Source organism: Grammomys surdaster, unplaced genomic scaffold (assembly GCF_004785775.1).
Source record: "Grammomys surdaster isolate TR1022 unplaced genomic scaffold, NIH_TR_1.0 224, whole genome shotgun sequence".
In the NCBI taxonomy this organism is placed as follows: domain Eukaryota; kingdom Metazoa; phylum Chordata; class Mammalia; order Rodentia; family Muridae; genus Grammomys; species Grammomys surdaster.
Genome location: NW_021604669.1, coordinates 2,412,399 through 2,426,613, shown reverse-complemented (window position 1 = coordinate 2,426,613; position 14,215 = coordinate 2,412,399).

Sequence of the window (14,215 nt, the reverse complement as noted above, 5' to 3'; positions counted from 1 at the left end):
AAGAGAGAGAGGAGGGGGCAAGCAGCCCCTTTTATAGTGGGCAGGCCTACCTGGCTATTGCCAGGTAACTGTGGGGAGGAGCATACCTGACTGTTGCCAAGTAACTGTGGGGGTGGAGTTTAGACGGAATGCTAACACATATCCTATAATGTATGTGAAACTGCCCTTCTCTGGGAAAAGGCATTTAGCCTGATGTCACTCATTTGACATCAGAACACCAAGTACCTCTTGTCTAAGATTTGTACTTCTTGCACACTAAAACATTTAACTTTTAAAAATACTATGCGTGACTACCCAGTTCTGCCAATTCCATTTGTTGAAACTGTCTTTTCTCTGATGTATGTTTTTGGCATCCTTTCTCAAGAATCAGGTGGCTATATCTGTATAGTTTCAAGCCACTATGGAAATCCTTAAATGAAACAAATAAAAATAAAAAATAGTCATATGATCCAGCTATACCACTCTTGGGTCTACACCCAAGAATTCTAAGTCAATATCTTTTTTTTTTAATCCAAGAGCTTTCTGTTTATTGTATTGTATATTTTCTTTACATTTCAATTGTTTTCCCCTTTCCAGGTCTCCCCTTTGGGAACCCCCATCCCATCCCTCCTCCCCCTGCCTCTATGAGGGTGTTCTCCTACACACACAACCACTCCCTTCTTCATGCCCTGGCGTTCCCCTATACTGGGCCATCGAACATCCTCAGGCCCACGGGCCGCTCCTCCCACTAACGTCCAACAAGGCTATCCTCTGCCACATAAGCTGTGGAGCCATGGGTCCCTCCATGTGTACTCTCTGGTTGGTGGTGCCATCCCTGGGAGCTCCAGGGAGTCTGGCTGGTTGATACTGTTGCTCCCCCCATGAGGCTGTAAACCCCCTCAGCTCCTTCAGTCCCTTCTCCAACTCTTCCATCAGAGACTCTGCACTTAGTCCAATGGTTGGCTGTGAGCATCCACCTCTGTATTTGTCAGGCTCTGGCAGAGTCTCTCAGGAGACAACCATATCAGAGTCCTGTCAGCAAGGACTTCCAGGAATCCACAATAGCATCCATCCAGGTTTAGTGACTGTATATGGGATGGATCCCCAGTTGGAGCAGTCCCTGGATGGCCTTTCCTTCAGTCTCTGTTCCACACTTTGTCTCCATATTTCCTCCTGTATTTTGTTCCCCTTTCTAAGAAGCACTTAAGCACTCACTCTTTGACCTTCCTTCTTCGTGGGCTTCATATGGTCTATGAATTGAATCTTGGGTATTCCGAACTTTTGGGCTAATATCCACTTATTAGTAAATATATACCATGTGTGACAGACAGGTAGATCTAATTCAATATCTTACCTATTAGAATAAAGCCTGTTTGGTTTCAGACCCTGGAACAAGAGAACAAAGTGCATATTTTACAAAACAAAACACACCTGCCCTTCAGGTTCTCCTATCTTCCCTCAGTCCTTGCCTGGCAAACCCGGCTCCCAATCCAGATATTAGCTCCCTACTTTCTCTCTCTCTCTCTCTCTCTCTCTCTCTCTCTCTCTCTCTCTCTCTTTCCCTCTCTGTCCTTTCTCTCTCTTTCCATGCCAACTTCCCTGGCCTCCTTCCCTGGGGCCAGTGAACTCTCTCTCTTTCTCTCTCTCTCTCTGTCTCTCTGTTTCTTTTTTTCTGTCTCTGTCTCTTTGTCTGTCTCTCTCTCTCTCCCTCCCCCCCTCCCTCCCTCCCTCCTCTCTCTCTCTCTCTGTCTCTCTGTCTCTGTCTCTGTCTCTCTCTCTGTCTCTCTATCTCTCTCTGTTTCTGTCTTTCTCTCTGTGTCTCTGTCTTTCTGTTTCTTTCTGTCTTTCTGTCTCTCTCTGTCTCTGTTTTTCTGTCTCTCTCTGTCTCTCTGTTTCTGTCTTTCTGTCTCTGTCTCTTTGTCTGTCTCTGTCTCTGTCTCTGTCTCTGTCTCTCTCTGTCTCTCTCTCTCTCTCTCTCTCTCTCTCTCTCTCTCTCTCTTTCCCTCTCTGTCCTTTCTCTCTCTTTCCATGCCAACTTCCCTGGCCTCCTTCCCTGGGGCCAGTGAACTCCCTCCCCTACTTCCCCAGAACAGCTTCCCAATAAACCTTTGTTTAATCTAATCTAATCCAGCTTGAACTGGCTCACTTCACAGGTGGAGAAATAACTTATCAAAGCCCTATTCTCAATAGCCAAGGTACAGAATCAGCCTACCTGTCAAGAGGAACGCATAAAGGCAAAGTGCATATACACAATGGACTTTTATTCAGCCATAAAGAAGAATGAAATTGTATCGTTTGTAGGAAAGTGGAAACAGCACTATTAAGCAAAATAAATCAGGTGCAGAAAGGAAAGCATTTTATGCCTTCTCTCAACCATGGGCCTAGGTTTTATGTAGATGCATAAATTCAATCTCTTGCTCAACCCAAATTCTGTGTATCTCGGTGAACTTTGATACAGTTAGATTATCCTTCTGAAGCCATGGGGCTTTGCTTGGAGGTTTGCACTTTTGCCGTCGATTACATTTTTATATACTTAGCCACCACACAAGAAAGAAACTAGAAAACAATTAGCTTTCTAGCTTCTTTCATAGCCTATGTGTCCTTTTACCTGCATTCTGCCCTTCTCATCGGCTAACCTTACCTTCCTAAGGCTCCCTTCTAAATGCTGTGCAGCGCCCACACTTACAGCTGTTTGCATATGTACATGAGTACATCATAGGCCACAATCCAAACACAAGTGAGAACATGAAGATTTTTTTTTTCTTTCTGCATTTGGGCTACCTCACTTAATAGTGCGTATTCTAAGCCCGTCAATTTAGTCCAATTTTAAAGACTTACATACCTACGTAAGAAAAACATTTAAAATTCTCAAGTAGGGGGCAGATGGTGTTAGGGTCCAAGATTCTCAGAAGAATGATACCCCAGACTCAAATAGGATGTAAACATACAGAGTGTTTTATTCTGTGGAAGTCCAGCATGGGGGAGGGGGGCCTCCCATTACTAAGACAGAGATACAATTAAGTGAGCTCACATGCCTGATTTAAAGCACATTAGAGGAGTTCCAGGGTAGGTAGCCTTATCTAGCTCTATCTCTCAAGGACATTCCAGATATTGCTGGGGTGTGAGGGCTGGAAACTGTTGCTGACTCATTGTCCTTGCTTCAGGCCAGGTGATGGGGCAGTTTCTAACTAGATGCCTGAAGCCTGGGTTTTTAGGCCTAATCTCCTGAACTGCCAGTCTGAAGCCTGTCATGGAGTCAACCTGTCTCATCAATGGCATGTGTGAGTTAGCACATGACTGAAACACATGGGGCAAGAGATGTCCACTGCAGGAAAACAGGAACCAATTTGGTATTTCAAGTAGGTAGGAACTTAAAACAGGGAGCTAGGTTGGAGGTGGGGCCATGCCTGGACTCAGACTTCCCTGCAGAGAATTCCCAAAGTCACTGTTGCTCTCTAGGTCAGGAATATCAAGTAACCCACCAAAGGTCCAGACAGAGGACTTGGGACAACAGCACCCTGCAGAGTCCTTGTTAAATCAAGCACATCCAAAACTCGGCCTCTGCTGCCTAATTCAATGAGAACAATGGCTTTTGGGAAAATGTAGCTTCTGGTGGAAGAAGGAAGGAGAAGGTGGAATGCAACCAACAAGGTCACACCTTAAAGAGAAACTGCAATCACAGCTAGCTATAATCCAAGATGCAGAAATCTGACAATGCTAATCACTTTCAGTAAGTGGAACAAAGTCACTTCTATTGTGAGTTTGTTTAGTTTCCAGTTGTAAAATATGGCCCCTTACTACAGATGTATTGACTGTTGCATGGTCCCTGATCAAGGTTTAATTTTAAGGTGTTTATAAACATGAGTTTAAAAAAAAATTAAGTGTACATGCCAGCATGCTTTATGGTGTTTTTAAGACAGCAAAACTTAAATGTCAGTGAGTACAATTTGGTTTCAGTAGCTAACCAGATATGAGTATCCTGAAGCCATTATACGTAATGGGAAACACTCATATCTACCAACATGTGACTTTTCTGTGACTTGCATTGTCCTTAGTTTAAAACTCCATATCCTTACCTACCTGCACATGATGCCAGTGTTACCCAAACTCTTCTTTGTTAGGTAAGGGATAGCTGACTCCATTTTGTTTTTCCTTTTTAGTTAAATATGTTAGATTTTAATTTATTTTTATATTGTTTCTTATGGTGTTTTTCTCTTCTCTAATCATACCCTAGCTAAAGGTCAACTGAGACAGGCTGACTCTATGACTAGCTTCAAATTAGTAGTTCAGGAGACTAGGCCTAAATCTCTGTTTCCAATAACCTGGGAAGTCCAGGCATGTGCGTGCACTTACATACAAATACATATACACACCGAGAAAAAATAGCAAGTGAGTTTTTAAAAGATGTGACTTTAATGAGTCTGATTGCAAAACACTTGACTGGCATGAGCAAGGTCCTAGATTCCATCCCCAGCATCATGGAAATAGAAGGAAGATATTTTTGTACTTTTGATATGCTTATGTTTGCCGCTCTACAGAAACTTATTAAATTACGTTGCAGTTCCATGACAGTTAATTTGAAGGTCCAGAAGATATTATCTGTGCAATTTGGGGACAGATTTTTGTATCTAGTGAAATAGATGCTTTCCTCTTGAAGCATGTAAGATGGATAGATAGATAGATAGATAGATAGATGATAGATAGATATAAATAGATGGCAATATATGATTGATTGATTGATAGATAGTAATAAATAGTAATATATGATTTATTAATAGATAGATATAAATAGATATAAATAGTAATAGGTAGATAGATAGTAATAAATAGACAGTAATATATGATAGATAGATAGATAGATAGATAGATAGATAGATAGATAGATTGCATTCCTTTCTTTTATTTTCTTTTTGAGATCTGATATAGCTCAAGCTGAGATTAAACTGAAAATGTATCCCAGGCCTACCTCAAACTCAAAGTCCTCCTGCCTCAGTTCTCCCGGTTCTGAGATTATAAGTGTACACCATTGTGCCTAGGCAGAAGTTTTTAACCTGGAATCTGTACTCCCCTTGCCTCAAAGACCACATACACAAGTACTTCAGAATCTGGGCAGCATCTTTCCACAGCGGCTTTCATATCAGGCCTTTGGTGAAGAGTCATTTGAAGAATTCCAGTATTCCCACCTTGTTGTATTTAGTCTTCAACACCGTTTACATGACAGGTTGATCACATTCATCTGAAGCTCCCAATGCAAATTGTCCACTTTGGTGAAGCAAAGGAAGCAGAACTGAGGTACTGCTCTTAGATTTGAACTTGGGCTATTGACTCTGGCTTCAGCCTTCAGTGTGCCGCCATCTTGGGATTGTGGTTCTGGTCATCATTTCTATTTCTTGAAATCAATTTTGCTGTGGAAAAAGAGGGCCAGTTATCCCTGGCTACATGCTTTTTTCAGAGCCAGAACTTCGCTACGAGTGCATGGAGAGGCCTCAGATTTCATCACAGTTTGAACATCATTCCAAGAACACTCACAAGATGTTTGATGTGCCATCAAGAAAGCCAAGTCCCTGAGCAATCCTGTCTGTTAGCTCTCAAAGTGCACTTGTACCACTTCAAAATGTTTATCACCTTCAGTCAATTTACAATATCAGACGGATTCATTCTCCCCACCCCCCAATTCCATATCAGCTTCTAGGTCTTTGCTTGTTTCTGAAGGAAACAGTATAGTGGACTCTTGAAAATTTTTCCATTGATGATTCTTTTACTTCATTGTTTATGGAAGAATGTTGGCTTTGACTTGAAGGCATATTCCATCATGGTGAGGAAGGCATGATGAAGAACAGGAAATGTATCTGTACTCAAAAAGGAAAGGGATGAATGCCCACCATCCCCCACACACCTTTTTAACATTGTAATATGTGTGAATTCTCTGTAGGAATATTTTCAAAGGAGAAAAAAGTACAGCACTGCTTTTATTTAAAAACTCAATAATCCCTATCATCCTAGATAAATAAGGATATATCAGCTAAGGGTCCTTGGCTCTAGCCCAACATCATCTTTATGATGATGTATAAATCTATTCTGGTGCAGTGTGAAGGTAGGATGAGGAGTCAAGGAGGGTTATTACCTTTGGGACATTAGTAAATAGCAAGAAAAAAATGAGAAGTCCATATACCTTGCTACTCAGTCTTCCTTTGTCTACCTCCAGTTCTAAGACACAGAAGAGTTTTGTTCAAAGATGAGTATCCTGAGTTTCCTGAATCCAGACTAGAAGGGGACAATAGAAGCTTCATATTCTAAACTTGAACTCTTTCAGCTTTTCACTGGGTCACCATATAGTATCCTCCTGCCTTACAGATTGTGGATTTTCAGACTCTATAATCATACAATCCAGTTAATCCAGTTTCTGAAAGTGACTCTGTCCATTCCTCACACTGCCTCTCTCCAGACTCACAACCATACACACATGCATGCACACACACACATACAATAAAGTTACTGTCACAGGAACTGTGAAGCAGGGTCCACTCAGCTGTACCCTGTCAAGTCCCAGAACCAAAACAGATAACCTAAGCTGCTCTTGTGTGACTTATTCTGTGGACATGAATAACTATCTATTTACCCAGACAGGGTACCAATGTCAAACCAAAGAAATAATTCCAGCCATAGCTTAGTGAACCAGTATGTTTGTTTGGAGTTCCTTGCAGGAGTTTGGGTGATGCTAGGTTTTAGGGTTGGAGAGGGGAAGATAGGGACTTGAGAAAAAGGAGTTGAGTTGAATACTCCTTCAAGCAAAAGCTGTATTAATATTGCAGGCAAACAGAAAGCATAGCATAACAGGGGCCTGAATTATAATTTTAGGCTCACTCACACAAAGCAGAGCCTGTAAAGTCACCTGTAATGGAGTAGAGACAAGGGAGATGTTGTCATAAGGAAATGGGTCAGTTGTGATCACTTAAGCAGATTGAGACACTATTTTCTCATTTTTCTGATGGATGTAGATATTTAAAACGTTTCAAGGACGTTTCTAGAAAAGGGACATCCAGAAGAACAATGAACCTAGTCAATAATGTGACAATAGTCATTGTCCTGCCTGTATCCCTTCTATATTTATGACTTTTCTAACTGGAAGAGCCTATTCCTGGGGCAGAAGGAGATAGATTCACTCCCTATGTGATCTGAAGTTTTCAATCTTTTTTATTTATATGAAGAGAAAAGAAGATATGATAGAGAGAACCTAGGATTGGGGTGGCTAAAGATCTCTGACTACTTCCTGTTGAGTTGGGTATCACTAAGTTAGGGAACTCCCCTGCTCAATAATGGGTAGTTAGGCAGCCTCTGGGATAGAACATGGTATCTGCCTCTGTGTGCCATCAGGATATTGTCCACATGAGTGTTGGGTGGTAGTATGGGTAAATCAGATCAGCAGACAGACTAGAGAGGAGGAGTCTGTGTAAGAATCAAAATGGTTATTAAAAGAGTATCAGTACCAGTATCAGCCAACAACTCCAAGGTGAGCTCTGAAAACATTTATTTTTGGACTCTGGTGATCATTGTACAGAGTACCTGTTCAGTCAATAAAAGCCGGGTCCTTTCTTTTAGGGTCCAATGCAATGCCTGTAAATTTTACCCAAACCATCAATAAATCTGTGTATGGAGATGAGGGAAGTGAAGACTTAGTGGATGGCTTCATCACCACTTTAACCAGCAGGCTATCAAACAAGTACTGAGACTAAGAGCACTTTTGATTGTTGAGAACTGAGCTCTTTAATTGGGGCTGTGTATCCAAAGTAAAGAAAAGAGGGAGAATAAAGTTGGGAACGTCCATATATATTCAGAATAGTTTGTTCGAAGTTTAGGCTGAGCTCTGGCAACAGGCAGGCAATGGAACAGTGTTTCTCAGTGGTTATCATACCATTATCTAGTTAGAGTCTTGTTGCTGTCCCCTTATTTTCTCTGAGACCTTTGGGGTTCACTTCGGATTTGGGAGTCTCTGTCATAGTAAGCTTAAACATTTAATGTTACATTTAGCAGATTTCTGATGAGATTAAGAGCCAGTATCTATTAAGCATATCCAAGTTGGACCATCTGTGTTTGTTTTTAATTATGTGTTCGAGAACATACTTAGTAAACAAAGAGTGTATACTATAATATAATGACAATAGCAAAAACAAGGCTAAACATACCTTTAAGGCAATACTCTTTAACCTTTTTATTGTTGTAAATCTTTAAGTTAATATTAAAATTATTTACCAAAGCAGGATAGAAATCATATGAAAACCTTATCTTAATGGAAGTATCTTTAGAGTCCTTAAGTTAGGCTGTTCTAAAGTGAGAAGGCAATGAGGTGGGAACTGCCCATAACAAAGATGGCAAAAAACTGTGTGACTGCCCTTAGCTAAGATGGTGCTGAAGCAATAGTTCCACCTGTGGAGGAAAGTCATGTGTTATACCTTAGAATGAAGTGGCAGAAGTGTTGCTATGTGTCAGCAGAGACAAACAGGCATGTTTTGTCTAGAGGACAGGAGTTCTCTCCCTGTCACTGCAGGCAGCCTCTGTCACTGTGCAGGGAGCAGTGGCTCAGCTGATCCTTGCTGTGCTTAGGGATCCCTTCTCCTGCCACACCTGGCTTAGAGCTGGTGCGGACCAGAATGGAAGGAAATTAAAGATTAGAGATAAAAATTTCCCAGGAAGTAGAAATGGAAGACTGCCCACTAGAGCAAACAGCTGGCAGTGGTGGAGGTGGGCAGGAGCTGCGGGAGCTCAGGGGAGCAGAGACAGAGCAAGTTAAGTTCAAAACAAGATCTGGAGAGTGCTTTTTAAAAGTCAAAGGGGAAAAGCCTGGAGTAGAGAGCAAAGCAATAAAGTAGTTGAGAGTGAAGGTGGGGAAAAGCCTACATAGAAATCTTCAATTTTTTGGATCACTGGTGAGAGCTATAAAAGCTTTTTTTTTTTTTAAGAAGCTCTGTTAAGCAGCCATTTAGAGTTATTATCTAGAGGGTATTGGGGACAAATTTAGCCTGTGAATTTGGAAGCCTTTAAGACCAAGAGGCATCCAAGTAGGGAGCCTGTAAGTAGCAGTGAAGACAGTCCCTTTGAGTGAGGATGGAGACATCCTAGTGCGGAGCCTGGAAGCACCCATTGGGTAAGAGTAGAGGCTATTAATTCTATAGCTTTCAGTGTCCCAAGGATAAATTAATAGCTAATTACGAGCAGGTGGACTTGATTTACCAAGTCATCACATGGTAATCTAGAGGCTGAGCTGTGGGACCAGAGCCCAAGGGAGAATGGTTTATGTAGGCCTAATTTTCCAGCAGTGTGAGAGAGAAACTGTCCTGAAACCGCCTTAAGGAGAGAGAGAGCTCAGTCAAGGGAAGAGGTCCAAAAACAGCACTGTGGATATGGGAAGCTTATCAATTTGTCAGTGTTTGGATGGAGAGTTCTAGTGATCCAGTGGCTAAAAAGTCCATGTGGCAGTGGGAAATGTAGACTCATGCAACCTGAGAGTTTGTAAATTCAAGTCATGCTACAAAATGTTGTGTTTTATTAAAAAAACAAAAACAAACCAAAAAAGACAGCATATGCTTTCAAGAGCACAGTATAATGTGGTAAGAGGGGTACATCGACAGGCCCATTCTGAGGCATCCTTTCTCCCTGAGGTACTAGCCATATGATGGGTCTAGTATAGGGTACAGTTTAGGGGCATGGGAAGGGGAGTTGAGAATGAAGCAGAGACTATCTTAGTTCGGGTTATCATTGCTGTGATAAAACATCATGACCAAAGAAACCTGGGAAGGGTTTATTTGGCTTACTCTCCTATATCAGTGTTCATCACTGAAGGAAATCAGAACAGAAACTCTAACAGGGCAGAAACCTGGAGGCAGGAGCTGATGCAAATTCCATGAATGAGTGTTGCTTATTGGCTTGCTCAGCCTACTTTCTTATACAACCAAGGACTACCAGCCCAGATATAACACCATGGGTTGGGCATTCTCCTGTCAATCACTAAGAAAATACTTTACATGCTTGCCTAGAGCCCAATCTTCTCAACTGAGGCTCCTTCTTTTCTGACTCTAGCTTGTATCGAATTGACATAGAAGTAGCCAGCACAGAAAGCTAAAATATATTATCTGGAAGGTGGTTTCTGTCTAATGATCTAGAGACATAGGAAACATTCGAAGCAGAAAAAGAAACTTTAATCCAGTTGTTCTTGAAAGAGGGTATGAGATCTTCCAAAAGGACACGGGAGTATATGGAATTATCTATGGGGTGATTTTCCAGGGGTGACTCTGGGATTTAGATCAAGAATTGAATTATGTCTGGTTCAAAAAGAGGATTTTGCTGCCCTTGTGAACTCAAAGCCAGTCTCAATCAAGAAAAATGAATCCAAGAGCTGAGACCTAATAGTGTAGTAGCAGTGGGGATGATAATGGGAATCCTCCAGTGGGGTTGGAGTCATGGAGACAGGAGAGATTTGAAACCCAATGATTCTTTAAAAATAGGCCTAATGTACAGTATAGGGTAATTGGGCAGGATGGTGAATCAGGAGAAGGCTTTGGTAGGTATTCCTGATACGGAAAGGCAGAGAAAGACTTAGCTAGGGTGAGCTCCAGCATGCAAAGACATTTTATCCCAGAAGAAGTAAGCAAGCCTTTATGCAGAGATCTAATATAATAAGGGACACTCCAAGAAAAATTATGACCCAGAACAGGGTGTGCCTCAGAATGTCCTGATGAATCACCACTTGATGAATTACCACTCATCTGTTTGATTGGAGTGTCTTCTGAAGAATTTCATCTCTTTTACTGAATCAGAGAAGTATTTTGACTGAGAGAAGCTTCTAGATTCTTTCAGAGCAGAATTCTGTCATCAAATGTCAGATCACAAACAAAGGGGGTCAACAAATGGCTGTTTAAAGAACTTTTATACCCAAGATAATTTGGCTTTGGGTCTGTTAACATTTTCATACTCCACAATCATGGCAATGTTCATCAACCTTGGCTGTTTAACCCAGGTATGGCTTTTGTTGGGAATCTTCAGTTCACAGCACCTTTGTTGGCCAAACATCACAGGCTACGTGGAAGCTGTAGAAACTGACCTAATAGCATGAGTCTTCCATGAGATGGTTAAGGGGAAGAAGAACAAGTATCTGTGAGGAAAGAAGCCTGTGAGTGGGAGGAAGTTTAGGGTAGGATAGGAAGTGAGAAGGTCTTTGAAGTGTATAACAGATATTTGTGATACTGAAGAAGCCTGGGGTCATAGGTAGCCATATTTCCCTTCTCTTTGTATAGAAAGCAGGCCTCATAAGTGTGAGGAATTTTGGCTTTTATCTAACTACTAGAAATCCTTTTATAGTCCAGGTTGAGCCCATTTTTGGATATCTGGAGTGCCTTTTGGAGTTTGGGGAATTGGAGTTTCCTTTGGGCCTGACAGAGGCCAAATAGTCTATGTCCTTTTTTGCTATAAACTCATTCTTAAAATATGATTTAAAAAAAAAAAAAGGAGCTGCTTGGGAAAGAAGGCAATCTTCCAGAGAGAGAGAGGAAGTAGTTGGTAATACCATTGAGGAAGAAATCCTGAGGTAATATCAAATCTACTCTGCCATTATGACTCAGGTCTGACTTATTTTTACCTGACCTTTGGCATACCACTTACATAATGACATAATGTAAGTATTACATTTAAAGTTAGAATAAGGAAGATCACTGTGTAGCTGAAGAAGTAAAGGTACCTTAATCAACTGATACTGTGTGGACTCAAGCTCCAGTTCTATCTCAGGGTATTGACCTTTGACCTTAGGAATTTAATGATTCTTAATTAGAGTCAACTTCCTTATACCTAGATTAGCTAAGTTTTTAATTCCATAACACTTTTACAGAGTAGTTTAATCTTTTAGTGGTGTTCTTGTTTGTCTATTCCCACGTTGGAGCAATCCTTTATCTTAAGGGATAATCTTATCACATAAAAATTAGTTTCTTTCTCCTTAATCTTTATCAAAAACACATTGTATGCCTATAAGTTTATATTCTAATTAAATGGCTTCCTTTGTTTTTAAAAAAGTTTCCTGAAATTTACACACACACACACACACACACACACACACACACACACACGTGTGTGTGTGTTCGTGTATTCATATCATATCCACCCATTATTTGCCTCTTCCATCTCTTCCAAGATTTTTCTCCAACCCATCCTCTCCCAATTTTATGTCTTCTTTCCTTTCTTAATAACCCACTAAGTCCCAATTACTTATACACACATATGCATGACTATGGGGCCAGTCACTGTCTTATTTTTGTTTACAGGATCCTGAAAATACTTTTACTTTCAATAAAACAATTATAGTTAAATGAAAGCCTGGGAAGCTGGGATGGAAATTGGGAAGCATAGACATCATATTCCAAATAGCTAATATTCATAAACACAGGCAAAACAGGTTACATCTGAAGGCACACACAGTTAAGTAAGTGTAAAAGAGGAAATATATTGAGATCATAATGAGGCACATTAGCATCACCAGATAGTTTTGTATGTCTTTAAGTGGGTGAACCAGGGTTTGTAATTTTGGGGGGCAGGAGGATGAGGCAGGGTCTATCTACATCAGCCTAGCTGTCCTGGAACTCACAATGTAGACTTCTGTCTGTCTACCACTGTTCCCCAAGTGCTAGTGTTAGGATGTGTGTGCCACCATGCCCACCATGCTGTTGTTTTTCTATGATAATTTTTCCAGATTTTAAAATTGTATCATATCTTGGCTTGACAAAGGTAAGAACCCTGAAAAATCTGTAGTTAGCAACTAAAAATTATCTTAGAAGGGTAGACTGATGGCTCATTGGCTTAGAGCACTTTCTGCTCTTGCAAAAGGACCAGGTTTGATTAGAACACCCACATGGTGGCTCACAACCATCTGTAACTCCTGTTCCAGGGAATCCAACACTTTGCTCTGGATTCCTGGGCCCCAGATGTACATGGAACATATGCATACATGCTGGCAAAATTATATATATAGAATCTTAAAATTTTTTTAATCATTTAAAAATGTATGTATACACATACATCCAAACATGCACACATCTTAAAATTAAATATATACCAAGACTGGTACTCAATAACTTTTAAAAATGTTTAAATGAAGTAGACACAGATTTTGTTATTCAGTTTTTCTTAGGATGTAAAATAAAAACAGTTACATGAAAACAATTACTACGAACACATCCTAGCCCACTAGTATGTGGAAGGGATTGTAAGCATTTGTGAGCAGTGAAATAAGAAACAAGCAAACAAAAAAAAAACACCTAGCATCATCATGCTTCATCACTGTTCCATTAATAAAAATAATCCACAAGATTTCTATCTAAAGGGTACAAAGCTTGACTCAAACTTTGAGAGGGGCCCAGTGAGAAGAAAATCTAGAAAACAAAGTTTGCTGTGAGAGGAATGAGGAAAGTTTTCACTCTCACAAAGAGGGAGGCAGGAACAAGAAGGGGAGGTTTTTGATATGAAGTTCTCAATTATGTAAGCGGGTCTGTGTCTACAGGGGGACAGCCTTAGCACTTCAGATGGCTCTGCTGTGGAGAAGTGTGACCTTGTTAAGCTGGAGGCATTTCTGTAGTCATTGAGAAGCTATCTGGGCCTCTTCAAATCAACTGAGGTCAGTTTTCAGGATGTTTACTGTCAGCATTGGGGAGCCGGGCTTGCAAATTGTAATCAGCCATAAACCAGCTGTGAGAGAGAGTGGAACCTGCCACCCTGGAGAGTGCTGAAACCTGGGGTCTGTGGAGTGATCGAGCAGGAAGTCTGGCTGGAAAGATGGCAGGTGTGAATGCTGCCAGCTATACACCTGGCCCTCTCCCTCCCACCACAAAAAAAGTTCCCAACCACCAACATTGCTACCAACTGATGAATGCCAGGCCGGAAAAGACAAAAGACCTGAGTGAGAGAGTAGTTTCCAGAAGGCAGTAAATCAGCCCTTTCCCCTCAAACAGGGGCCAAATAGAACTTAATTTTACCTTCCTTCCTCAGGTAACCAAGGAAGTGAAAGAAGGAAGCTTGACTATAAGAAGATTGTTATCTACTGCACAGAACGCATCAATAGAAAAGGGGTAGATCCTTACACAGAAAACGTTAGCATCCACTAAGGATAGTAGACTCCTAATAGTGGCTATATACTAGGGATAGAACTCCTATAGTCTGAATCCAGAAGATCTGGAAAAAGAGAGAGAGAGAGAAAGAGGGG